Genomic DNA, 14,110 nt, shown 5'->3' on the forward strand with positions numbered 1-14,110 from the left:
AGCTAAGAGTTCTCATCAAAACTAGGGTCACAGCCTACATATTAAATGAAAGAAATTGATTGGGCTTTATTACACCCTGACTACTGCAAATGTGCCTCAATCACTGATTGCTATAAATTTATTCTTATAAACTACTAATTGCCCAAGTCATAATGGTAACAATGGTATAATGAAATTATCTTGATCAAGCTGATGCACAAATTTTGCTTGACAACATGAGCAGTGTGAGAAAAAAGGAAAGAAGACATGCATACAAATACATAATGTTTCATTAAAATTAAAACCAATGTTAAAACAACTGTTCTCTGAAGTATACAAAGTTCTGTATTAGAAAGGCTTCCTTTAGAAAAATCATTTAAGAAGACAGGCATTTACATTTATAATAGAATGATCTTGCATTTTTTATTTGTCTTGAAAATTAATGACTTACTTAATCACATTTGATCAAAGGAGATAAGTTGATGTAGTCATGTGTTTCTGATTGCATTAAGCCTGATCCAGAGTGGCATGATGGATATTTAATAGTCTTGCTGTCCTTCTATATCTTGTCACCATTTCTTGATATGCATGGATACTGTAGAGCACACCACAGCACAAAGCTGTACTTTTAATAAAACAGAATAAGTTTAGAAAAAAAAAAAAAAAAGAAATTGTGTTGTAGCTTACATGGTGGAGCTTTTAGAAGTAGGTTATCCACTATCAGAATACTTTCCTAAAGACAAAACCTCATGCTCTACGTAGTTCAAATCATTTTCTCCTTTTAAAAACACTTTTTGCTTCTTCTATGCTGCCTGTATTAGAAGATATCCCTCTAATAGCTTTCAAGAACTAGGCAGAGAGAAACTATGTATAAGCAAAAACAGCTATCCAGAAACCGTAGGAAATTTCTAGAAGCTGGAATGCAGAGCATTGTGTAAAATGCCAAAAAGTGGTGCTATTTATACTGAGCTAATAGCTGTTTCTACAAGTGTCAGCTGAATCATTCACAGGGAATGTTGGTATGTATGAGAAATTATTACTGAGTAGTTCAAATGTAGTCCCAACTGTTTCAGAATTAATTGCACTAAAAAATATTTAAATTCATGTCTAATTCTTTCTCAGTAGATGCAACATTATGAAAGTGGTTGTTGGGTTTTTTTGTGTGTTTTTTTTTTTTTTTTAATATGGGTGGGTCTAAAAAGCAGGGCTGCAAACTTTTATACAACGCTGTCATTTTTTCATTTGTAAAACGAGGGGCTCCTAAACTTGGTATAGTTGACACAATCCTATGGGAACATAAAAACCAGAGCTGAAAGGGTTTCCAGGGGTCATGGAGCTAGGTCTGCAATCCTAGCACAAGCTGCGTGGAGTATTTGATAGGCTGCCTCCCACTGTAACTGTTGTGGTCTCTATTTTTGCCCTTATTGCCAGGAAGCTTTTCACTAATGGCTAACCCAATGCCCTTTTGCTGCAGTTTATACCCAGTGACACATACTTCACCTAGAATGGCCATGGAAAAAGTGGTTTATTCCTTTGTTCTTTGCAATACTTTTTACATACTGGAAATGTGTGGCTCTGCATGACCTGTCCTTTGCACAGGTGCGTTGGGTCTCCTGTTTTGCAGGGTCCTACCCTGCTCCTGACCCCAATAACTAAACCCAAGGAGAAGCTCGCCCTGGCTTAATTACGATTGGCAGAGCCCAGGTGCCATATTAATCCTCCTCAGCAGCGATGTAACCCAGAGGTGATTGCAGAGAATCAGGATACCAGAATGAAGACCGACAGTAAAACCTGGCTGTGATGGATGCTGTTATCTGAGTTTGTGTGCACGCGTGCTGCTTTCCTCAGGGTTACCCCCTGAGGGAGAGGGCCCCAGCACAGACCAGCACGCTGCACGCACACAGCTAGCAGTGCAGGAGCACGTTCCCTTCCAGCTTCTGTGCTGAGTCTAAGGTCTGAAACCATGACGATTGTTTTTAAAAAATACGTATATTCAGGGGCAGCGTGCGAGAGCTAAGGACAGAAAATCTGCACCGTCAGCCAGGAGCAAACGACCTGCTTGCTGCAATGTGCAGCACCTGGTGGGGCAAGGGGTGACCCGGCCACAGCCACCTGGCCACACTAGCGGAAACTCGCGGCACCTGGGCCGCTGCCTTGCGTTCTCCTTCCCCCCAGCCCCCGGGACGGGAAGGGAAAGGCCGCGAGTCCTCCTGGTCCTCCGCGCACCCCGGCGGCCCCGCAGGTAGGGGCTGGGGCTGGGGCGGGTGGTACGGGCCTCGCGCCCGAGGGCTGCCCGCATCGCGGCGCCCTCAGTGCTCGGCTGCCCGTCGGCCAGCAGAGGGACAGCGCTCCCTCCCGATGCCGCCTCGCCTTGGCTGCTGATCCCGAGCCGGGCGCCGAGCCGCTGGACAGACTGCGAGCAGGTAGGGACAGGATAAGACGTTAAACAAAATTAGTGCCTGGGAGCGGAGGAAAAGGTTTGAAGTTTGTTGGTTTTAAGTCTTCCCTCTTCATCCCAGCTGAGGATCCTCGACCTTTAAGTCAAGGTTTTCTAAGTACGTGATGAGTTTTCTTCACTTTAGCCGATTTTTAACGCACGTTAGTGGCTCTGTGGAAAGCCGTAGCTCCTTGAACTAACCTGGAATTTATCAGATAATTAAAAATAGCTTTTGTATGGGAACATCTAGCCTCTGAGCATTCCTTGAATAAAAGTACATGTGTTGTTTCAAACTGCTTGGTTGTCTCAATCCACCTCGCATTAAGTGGATTTCCCCCAAAGCATTCACCGGCTGACTTTACCTGTCCAATGGGATAGATGGATTTACTGGTTACCCCGAAGTGCTTGGGTTAAAAGTAGTTTTTTTAGGATTGACTTTGGGTGACTGGATTTTCTCCCTTGTAAAGGGCTTTATTTTATAGGAGCAGAGTAATATTTTGGGACACAAAATTACTTAAAGTACCAATGCGATAAAGATTTTGTTAATTCTGTGGCACTAATTCTCTTGCAACCAAGCGTGTGGTAGTAGCTCATACTACTATGTAGCTCATACATTCAGTAGCTCACTGAATCACATTCCTGTGTTTAGTGAAGTATTAGAACTCTGTTGTGGTGTTAATTCAGGTGCGGGTAGTTCGTGTAGGGGTTTGTTTGTTATTTTTAAGAAACACAAACCATCAAATTTAGCAGTGATTGACCTTTCTTGGCTGCTCAGTGAAAGGCCAAGTGTTGTGGAACAACAAAACTTAACTAAGCTCTATCACTAAATATCATTTCTTATATATTAATGAGATGTCCTGTAGGCATAAGCTACTCCTGCCTCTAGGTTACACATTCTATGCAGATATGCTATGCAAACATATATATTTTAATGTTCACATTGGACCAGATTTTGTTTTCCATTATATCTATTCCACAGTTGCATAAACAATGGATACTAAGTATTATAAATGATGTGAATATTAATAGTTACTCTATGTTATTTGCTATCCTTCCTTTTATTATTATTCTAATTTTGTTCCTTTTTTTTTTCTTATTGTTATATTTTAGTCTGGGTGGATGGAATTGCTTTAGCTTTTATATATATATATATAGGCTGCTAGATGGAATTTTGTAGAAAAAAACATAGTTGCACACCTGGAAGCCTCACCCTTCTTTTCCTCTCCCTTCCACTGGCTTTTCTTTGTTATTATGCTGCTAATTTTAGTTGCCTTTTTTGGGTTGCATAGTTCTGTTTCCAGCTAGCACTTAAAAAGAAAGGTATGTGTACTTGCAAGCGGTCATGTTTATAAATTCAGATTTTGATAGACCTCTATGAGAAATAATGGCCTGTACAGAGCATAGGCGGCCTGAAAATTACAAATCTCAGAATCAGTGTCAGAAGACAAGAAATCGTATAATAACACTCACATGGATGGTAGGGGTATTTCTGAAGTGTTAAAATCAGAATTTTAATCTGACGCCTACTGAGAAGCCAAGAAAATTCCTTAATATTATTAGTATGATCAGTGCATGATGCCTGGAATGCTGTGCTGTGAAATGTTAGCAGTATTTCTGGAACTTGTAGAACAGGAGTGCAAAAGCTGGATTTTCTAAATGGCCTGTTCATGTAACATTGTAACACTTATTCTCTGTCTTACTCATCCATTCGTTTATCCATCCATCTCTCTATCATGAATGACAATTCTAACTTACTTTAAACTCTCCAAAGGTATATTCTTAAATTTTAATGTTGGAAAAGCTTCGTGATGACTAGTACTTTGGCTTAATGTGGTATAGCTTCTGACAGCTGCCGCTGTAAGAAAAGCAAAGGATGACTGCATTACTGTCAGTTTCTGTCAGATTCTGGTTGCCAAACTCTTGCAAGGATGATGACAGTGAACCGAACAAGAGTGATAAAAGGAGTCAAAGCTGTGATTTTAAATAAGGAAGAGTGGACACTTGCATTGCATTTTGTTCATGGTGTTCGTTCTGTTCTACATGTGGACTTCTTTGTGCTGTGGTCCTTGGTCCCAGTTTTTGAAGTCACTCCTCAGGACTTTTACCTGAGAAATGTTGACAAGCACAGAGTGGTTCAGACTATAAACAGAAGAATAGCTCTAACTGTGGAATGTACTTGAAAGAGAAGAATTATCTCTGAGGTTTGACCCCAAGAACACTGAAACCCTTCTGGATAGCAGCTTGTAGTTATAGGGGTAATGAAAATGTGACCTTGCTTTCAAACCAAATGAAAGTGAGGGACATGTATAAAAGTAATAAACTATATCCTCATTAAACGCTACTTAATGTTCTTCACGTGAATTTCTGTATCTTCGTTTATCCCAAGATTGCTTTCTGGATGAGTTTCTGAACAACAGAAGCAGTATACTTCTGTGTGTTAGGTGCAAGTAGAACAGCTGAGGCAGGTGGTGTTTAAGCACAGGATAGTTATTGGTCTCATTCAATTTATTACAGTATTTCCAAACCATCCTACTCTAAGATGTCAAAGTAGCAGAGCAAAGAACCACGAGAAGTTAAACCATTTGTTTTTATACATTCTCAGTTTTGTATAATATACATGCATTAAGAGTAATAATAATGTGACGCTACCTCCTTTTGCAACTAACTACGAATTCATCTTTGTGCCAGTGATACCCAAGATGAAGAGTGAATCTGAGGCTATGTCTGAATCTTGGCAACAGAAGTCCAAAGGATGCCATGCACGTATCTTGCATGATTGTATTTCCCTGCTTTCCCTAGTGTCCTCTACCCCCACCCTTTCTATCTGCTCATGATCCTAGAGCTGTGATGAATGAGCTGACTGAGGGACAATGACATAGATACTTTGTTGACCTAGGGTTTAAAACAGTTTTTGCTGTACTTATTTGCTAGGTAAAATTTCTACAGTGGTAGGTGAGCTTCTGCAATTGACAGAAATATGGCTAAACTACAAAAAAGCTCTGCACATGGTGTTACTATTTTATGGATAGATAAGCTGGGAGGAAGTAAGTGGGGAATAAAATCAGTAGGTAAGCACTGAGACTGTATTATCCCCGCTAAGATAACACTATTAATTCAGTACTCTGTCAAATGCTATTGAGAGTTGGTACATATAGATTACTCCCTAAATTTATATGAGAATGTTACCAGACTAAATCTACTATGTGTTTTGCATTTTGTGTCATTGTTATTCAAAGCTAAGATTCACTGTTTTCCTCGTATTCTCTAGTATCATCAGCTGAAACGTGCTGAACAGTTGCAGGAGAGAATACTGTGACAGATTGCAAAATGGTGTTGTTTATGTTTCAAGTTCCATTAGGAACAAGTTGTTTTTAAAAATATATATCAACTGTGGTATTTCAAATTCTGGGAAGTGTTTTGCAAAGGGTTTTGTACTGGGAGATAACAAAAGATTTGTTTAGTTCAAAACTAAGCAAAGTTAGTTCTTGAACTAGGGAATTTTTGTAATGTTTGAAGTGGAGCCTAGCTGAGCTACAAGCTTGCTCAATCTTGATGTGTGTGTTCCTAGTTCTAGCACAGCAATCAAATATCCTTAGAAAGAGGGCTTTACTGAGAACATATCTTGTTACTTATTCCGGGAAAAATGAAATTCTATTGTTTTTCTTGGTATGTACTTTTTTGAGCATCAAAAGAGTCTCAAAATGTTGTTTTGTATTCCTAGGAAGGACACGTAGCTCTGGCTGAGTTCCATGTAAACACAGCCCATGGCAGGCTACACATTGTTTGTGTGCATTTAAGACCAACTTTGGGTTATCAAAGCTCAAAATTTGGAATCAGAGACAGACGTTGCATATAGGATTATCCTTTTACAGACTTTCTTAACCATCCTACTTGTACTTAGGTTTCTCTGCAGTGACAAAAGCCTATGTGGGTTGAGTGGTTAGATTCCTTTATTTTAGTCTCCTTTGATTGTTGTGGTCACAGAAGAGCTGGTCAGCAGAGCCTTCCTTGAATCTTGTTGGCATCATGGTATTTTTGTATGATCTCACTGTCTTATGAAGGAGTTATGTGCATGTATGTTAGAATTATGATAAAACTTTGTGATTTGATTTTTCTCCCTCCTCAGACCCTTAAATGTACAGTATTATATTAGTGCGAAATATGCCATGGGTATTATTTCAGTGAAATATGCTCTCTCACTTCTAAATTTCTTCAAGTTTAACATTAGTACTTATAGTCCCAAAACAGGAGCATGATCAAAGGTCACATAGTAATTAACTCTTGGACACAATTCCTTGACATTAAAAGGGTATCCTTCAGTTGTTTTGTGATGCAGAACAGATGCTTCATTAATCAGAAACATATCAACCTGAGACTGAACACTAATAAAATCAAGTGCAATGACTCGACATTGCTGGGGACACAACTTAATACACATTTCTTCACACAATCTTCAGTGTAAGTATCCAGACTTTTTTCTTGAACATGAGGATTTTAGAAGACTTTTTTGCCTCTTTTAAATAGCCCAAGACTCATGAAATGATTTTATGGAACCAAAACTACCTTCAGAACAGGAAAGAGTTACAAACGGTAACTGATAACTGATTATATTATAATGATTGTATTTTTTTTAATCTAGTGAAAACTTTCAATGCGTGCAAGCTCTTGAATATTTTGTTCTATTTTTTTTTAAGTCTGGAAGGAAGGATGAAAAAATGAGACTAAGATAAAACTCTTTTTCCTAGTGGGGTAGAATTGGAGGAGTGGAACACTTGAAGTCAGCTCCTTAGTTGCCTTGCTATTAAGCCTGGGCTCTGAACAGACGTGGTTTAGAGTGTGGTGAATCTTTTATTTATTTATTCTTAATCTCACTGTATCTTGTAATTTCAACATGCATCACAGTTTTAAGGAAAAACAGTGGAGCTAGCAAGGGGAATAGTCTCTATGTATTACTTATTAGAAAATTCTTAATACTGATCATTTTTCTCTCTGTATCAAACATGTTAACATATCCAGACCTGAAGAACAAATGTTATTTTTATCGTTGCTCTTAAGCCAATTTGAAAGTAGTTTTCTCAGCTGCTGCACTAGTGTTAGGAAAAAAAAAGTCTGAACAAAGACATAAGACTGGCTATCATAAATGAAGTTGGCACAGAGCGCTACAAATCACATCTTGTTGTTTTATGGATTGTTGGTTGCCACTTTGCCATTTTGATGACTATCTTTTGGAATATGTTACTATTCAAATGTGTCATCACAGCACAAACCATTTATGACCTTCCTTGATGTTACCATCTGACTAACTCGTGTTCCTTCACTGTACTCCATATACTTTCAAAGAGCAGATTGTTATTGCTATCACTGTCATATTGTTTTCCATTTTGTTCTTTCTAGGACAGTGGTAGAAACAGACTAGGTATAATGTTTTGTAAGTGGATGAATGATTAAGATATCTTATAAAATAAATATTTAAGCTTTCCATCTGTTCCACCAATCTGTTTCTTTTGGTATTTGTTATCTTAGTTTAAAAGATTTAAAACTCCAAAATATTGTCTGAAGCTTCTAATGTTTACTTTCAAAAATGTATTTTACCTAAAAGGAGAAATATTGCAAAGATAGTGCCAATACTTCTTTCTCAAAACCTTCTTTGTAATGTACAGACCACTTTACAAATGATAGTATAAGGTTGAAAGTACAATCAACCCAAACTTTAGGGTTTGGTTTTTGAAAATTTATATTCTAAACATCAAAAAATGTGCTGCAGTTGTGTTGCCAACTATGTTTCAAAACAACAAAAAAAAGTCACAGTGGTAGGATTATTTTTAGTCATCAAAACCTATTTAGGACAGACCTATCTGTCTGTCTTAATTAGACCTAGTGATGCTGAGCTGAAAGCCCACTAGAGGCAAGTCGGAGAACTTAGTTTGCTGTATTGGGGAGTGTGAAGCTATGTGCTGTGGAAACTGACTTGAACTGAGGTAATTCCTTAAAATCATAGCAGGCGTCTTTCTAACTCAACTGGCCACTGCTCTTGCCCTTCTCAGGAAAGTGTGAGATTGCCCTTAAAAGGGCTGCTGTAAGAAAATGTCATTTCAGGGATTGATGGGATGCTTACCTGAAAAAAGTCTTTCTCACACCTAAAATTTCAGTTGTCTTGGAACATAGAGAGATAGTGGTCTTTGCTGTCTTCAGTTGTTATCTCTCTGCAGAACAGAGTACTGTGCTTTATGGAAAGAGAAGAGATTTTGCTCTGTTGTGAAGGTTGTTGTGTTTTTTTTAAGTATTGGAGGAGACATTTCTTGGGACTTGGTAACTATGTTGTCTGAAAATTTCCTTATGTAATTTTTACATAATTTTTGTGAGATTTCAGACTTGTGGTTTCCTAATGAATTGTTAAAGAGATCTCTGATGCTCCAGACTAAGTTACTGGAAGAACTAGACAGTATGGGTTTTAAGTGTTTTTGCAGGCACTTCATATAGAACCCCACTACAAAGATGAGAAACAGAGCATGATAGAGGGTATAGCTCACCTGGAGTTTAAAAAAAAAAGAAAAAAAAAAGAAAAAAGTGTATTAAAAGTAGATGACAGAAACATTAGGATTTTCATTTGTACCATACAGTGATAGGATAAATTTTAAAAGTTGGTGAGGTAGAAAATATGAAAAGAGAAACAGAGTATTCTATAATTAAATGAAATGTAAGGGGAAAAATACTATTTGAAATAGAAGGGTAAAAATGCAAGACTTGTTAATTTTGTTGGTGTATGTTGCATATTGTAATGAGAAACAAAGCACTGATACCATGATTAATCATGATGTTCCTTTTTCACTGTCATGCCTAGTCTAGCAGCCTCAGTGCCAACATCTCTGGTTCCTAAATTGATGAATAAATTCAATTAATCAGCACAAAGTTCTAGGATGAAACTGGGCTCGTTTCTCTCAATTCTTAGAGAATCTTGGGTTCAAATTACATATCTAGCACTTAGGAAAAGTCTGAACTCAGATCTTCTGCTCCCACCAGCTTTAAAGTTTGTGAAAACGGTTTCCAGCTCAACTGTCCGGGGGGAATCTGTTATGTCCTTTGTCTTAACTACTCCTTTGAGAAGAACTCCACAAGCAAGCAGTTTTACTCTTCATACTTTGTTTTATCCCTCCATCCTCTTAATCCTTCTGTCTCAGCACTAAACCTGGTCGTCATGTGCTTCAATAGTTTTAACAGTCCATAAATTATAGACAATAAAATGCTTTGCACTTCTCCACCCATCCATTTGCCCCTTTGTGTCCTTTGCTGCCTTCATGTTCTGATCTTTCCGTCCTTCTGCATAGACAACTGTGTCAGTGGTTTTTATTTCTGTTTTTCTGGCTTTGACTCTTCTGTGTGCAAATTTCACTAAACTAAACCTCTGTAGGGCTGACTCTGCATTCAGTGTCATTTGTCAATTTTCATTGATCACTCTCTGACCAGCAGTGTGAGGGGAGACTTGCAGAGTCAGCAGCTAGTAACTGGCCTTTTCTAGGATTATAGTGTAAGAACTTCCAAATTAAAAACAGAGCTTTCTGATTCCTCTGCAGTGGAACTTTCAAAACAAATAGAAGTCCCTCAACCCTCTTGCTCCACTCAACTCTATTTTTTTTATTAATTCCTTCTCATTTTCCATAAGATGACTGTCTTTTTGAAAATAAAATTGTCTTACACATTTAAATAATTTTGTTTTGTTCTATTTCTTTTTAGAGTTGTACATCCATGCAAATAAAACAAGAAAGCCCTTCGTATACTAGACTATGTCCCTACTCTACTTTTCATAGAAGGGCACAATCTAAGGTGAAAGATCCATTTCAAGGACAGAAAGATACACAAAGCAAGAACACTATACATGTGCATACTCACACATATCAGAAAGGCTTCTTTTACTTGCATCGTCTCCATAATCCACATAGGAGAGTGCGACCTGGTTTTTAGAGAAGGCAGAACAGATGGTTAAGTTGGAGATTAATATCATTCGCCGTCAAATATCTGATAAAGGAAATATTTCATTTCAACTGAAGAAAAATTTTTAGCATTTTGACTGCTACAAAGTCTCCTTAAACTGAATTTATTTTCTTAGAGGTTTGGAACTTTTTTTTGAAGCATAAAGTCTCTAAATAACTCTTCACTTAGGATTTCCATGGGAGCTTGGATGAACAGTTCTTTTCCTGCCTTGCTGCCCCTCTTTCTCTCCCCATGTATATACTCCTGACTCTTGCCTCTTTGTCAGGAAGCAGGTCTGCCAATTCTATGTGAAGTGTCATTATTTTGTCGCAGCTAGAGGAGCTCAAGATTTGCACAGTGGGCAGTCGCCTATCTGTATTCTATATTGGCAATTCCTGGATACTGCTGCACTAACAACTCCATGTGAAGCAAATGCAATTGTTTGGAGGCAAGACACATACCCTCCACATTCCCTTCTCCTCATTGTTCTCTTTCGTCTTTTGCTATTTAATAGGACTTTACATAAAAGGACTTGTACATAAAAAGAGATGGAGTTAAGATGTCAGATTGTGCAAGCATTATTGATATGTCTGATTTCATACAGTGTGGTGATTTATCTAAATTCAGTAGTGAAAATACTGTTATGTTTGCATTTATGTCCCTGAACAACTGTTTGCGGACTTAAGGCCTGTGTTGTCTTTGGAGAGAATAACACAAAAAATTAATCCCTAAGTGAACATTTAAATAATTTAAAATATTATTGCCAAGAATGACAGGGGAATACATTTTTTTGGATTTAACAGTTGTGAAGACCTGTGCTTGGCAGATGATCAAAATACCTTATTGGTCTCTTTCCTGCTCTTCAAAGAGTACAGAGCTCTTTTGGAGGATCATCCTGGCAAAGTTTATTAACTAATTGATGCTTATTTAGCAGGCTCATGATCAAAAAAAGTGGTGACGGTACTGTTATTTTGGAGGATGATTTACAGAAGGTATTCTTGTATTCTAATAACAAATGAGAAAGGAATCTTATATGGTGTAAAATCTTACTAAATTGGCCAACTGCAGTTCATTTTCCTTAGTAAACTCTAAACTCCTTCCAAATGGAATTGTAGTTTGTAATATTAAAAAAAAAAAAATACAAAGAAAAATTCCTTTGGGCTTAAAGATAACACAAACCGCTTTTCACTCTGTAAAGTTGGTCAGCAGTATTTGCAAACAAAAAGGACACAGGCACAGGGAAATGTTATTGTGTTTTTTGTTTTTATACCATGCTTTAGCTATTGAATCTTTTTAGTGTGGTACTGGTAAGATGTTTCATATTGGTTGTCTACTGTTGTCTTTACCTGAGCAGTAATATATGAGCATCTTCCGAAGTGCTTACACCTCTAGAAGATTTAAATAGTATCTAATCTGCCTTTTGAAGGATTGTACAGCCCCTTTCATTACTGTGCTTCTACAGATCTCAAAACCAGAAGTGTAGCAACGATAATAGTATGATTTCACCCTTCCAAATTGCTAGGGAAACAACATTAACTTACAAAAAATATATATTCCACTGTCATTCTTGACAATAATATTTTAAATTATTTTAATGTTCACTTAGGGATTATTTTTTGTGTTATTGTCTCCAAAGACAACATAGGCCTTAAGTCTGCAAACATTTGTTCAGGGACTTAATGTTACAATGATCTGCCCCCAAGCTCGCACCCACCCTTCTAATAATGATTGACAAGACATGCAAAGCTTGTAATGATATCTCGAGATACATGGGAATGAAAGAAGACATGCTGTAATATGGCGGATGCACAAACATTCTAGTAGGACAGCAGTAAGAAAAGGGTCACTGAGAACGAAGAGAATATAGAATTGCACCAGCATTGCTGTAGTTGGAAAAAAAATCTGTGCTTAATGGTTCACATCTTTTTCCATAATAAAGAGTAGTAACTGCAAGAGATCTCTAAGGTCCTTTCCAACCCAAGATTCAAGTGCACAATTCACCATTGTCTCAATCAGATTTACTCTAGTATAAAACTGGAAGAGTGCAGTGATAGAACTGAAGTCTTCAAATAGGGTGAGTGACTAGGAGAGAATATTATATCTGGGGCTAACTGTAAGGGAATTTGGTTTTGGTGAAGAGATTCATGTCAAATGTCACCATTTTATAGGAAGGTGATAATGGCAGTCTGAAAAAGCTACTGAAGAAGGATCTCATACTTCCTGAAAAATGATTTCAAACAAGCACGAAAAATCCCACAGAATCCTGTGGTTCATAAAGATGAATAACTGTCTAAATGCCTGAATTTTGGGATTTTTCACAGCTGCAAGCTGTTGCAAGCATTTTGACTGTTTTGCTTGGCTTAATCCCATTAGAACAGAGCTAGGAATGCAGCAGCGATATAGACAGCAGATAGTACACAGGTCAGCTTTTTATTCTTATACAGGGAAATAGAGAAATTGTGCTATCAGATCAGGACACTAGTTCTCCACTTATTCTTTATGGCTAAGATGTATTCCTTAGCTCTCAAATTTCCAAATGCCAATCATCTGTTGGGCATGATTAACACCTGTATAAGAGGCCTTATATCTAAGCAATTTGCAGTCCTATTCCATGTTCTGTCTCATACGGCTTAAAAAGAAATAAAGCCTAAACAGGAATATTAAACGTGTCAATTATTAGCTTTGATTACTAGAGAAACATGCAGTCTTGCAAGAACATGTAAAGCCTCTAGATGTACCATATAACATTTTGTGGCAGTTCAGATTGTAAGAGTTGGACTCTTAAGGCTAAATCTTTTCATTGACTGGAAAAGGTTTTGAAAGAATCCTCTTTCATGACAGCAAAATAAATGTGTAATTCAAACAATTTATTTTAGGGCTCAGTATGTTCTTTTGGTTATTTTGTTCTGTTTTTAATACTCTTTCTTGCTGTGCATAAGGCATGCAGGATTGAGACGATTCATACATAAAATCTTCCCTTTCTCCCTCACGGGTATAGCACAGCTATGTTGCAGTGACAGACTATGATGTATGTGCTTGGGTAAACTGACTATCAGTGTTAGAAAAACAAATCTATACATCTAAGTATGGATTTTCTGTTGATTTCTTCATACAAAGTCATTTCTTGATACAAAGTCAGTCGATACCTTCAAATATTTAAATAATCTGTTAATGTTGTGGAGAGTTAAGCAGAGTTTGAAATGCTGCTGATTTTACAAACTTAATAATAAAAATCTGCTGACACAAATGTATTAGAAAGAAACCTATATAAAGGAGCAGTTAACCCAGAACTATTGTGAGATTTATTATATATTGTTTGACATACTTTCATATGAGCAAGCAGAAGTACCCCATCCTTTAGACTGTGGTAATGTGCCTTATTGTTAAATTCAATAGGAAAAGCTATTCATACTGTAGTATGATTGAAAAGAAAATTGAATCCTTTTGATGTTATAAATGTGTCTATTACTGCATGTGCACACAAATTTTCCATGGAAATTATGGTGAAAGTAGTGATTCTCCTAGAAAAATGCATTAGTGTTGACATGTTCAATTTTAGCCACATCAGAATATAAATACCCTTTAACCATGGTCAAATTGTTGAGAATGTATATAGTGTATCTACATAAGTCAGTTGTCTATCTAAAAATACATGTTCCTGTAGTCCAGTTATGTTCTCTGTTTCAGCGGAAAGGGAAATTAAAAACAGTGACTCACGCATATCAC

At 37.4% G+C, this 14,110-nt stretch overlaps 1 protein-coding gene across 1 annotated transcript in view; it reads left to right on the forward strand.

The window, feature by feature from the left end:
* INSC (INSC spindle orientation adaptor protein) overlaps positions 1–14,110 on the forward strand; it is a 510,527-nt gene that overhangs the window by 281,258 nt on the left and 215,159 nt on the right. The window lies entirely within an intron of this gene.

This window comes from Anser anser (assembly GCF_964211835.1).
Source record: "Anser anser genome assembly, chromosome: 5".
Lineage (NCBI taxonomy): Eukaryota > Metazoa > Chordata > Aves > Anseriformes > Anatidae > Anser > Anser anser.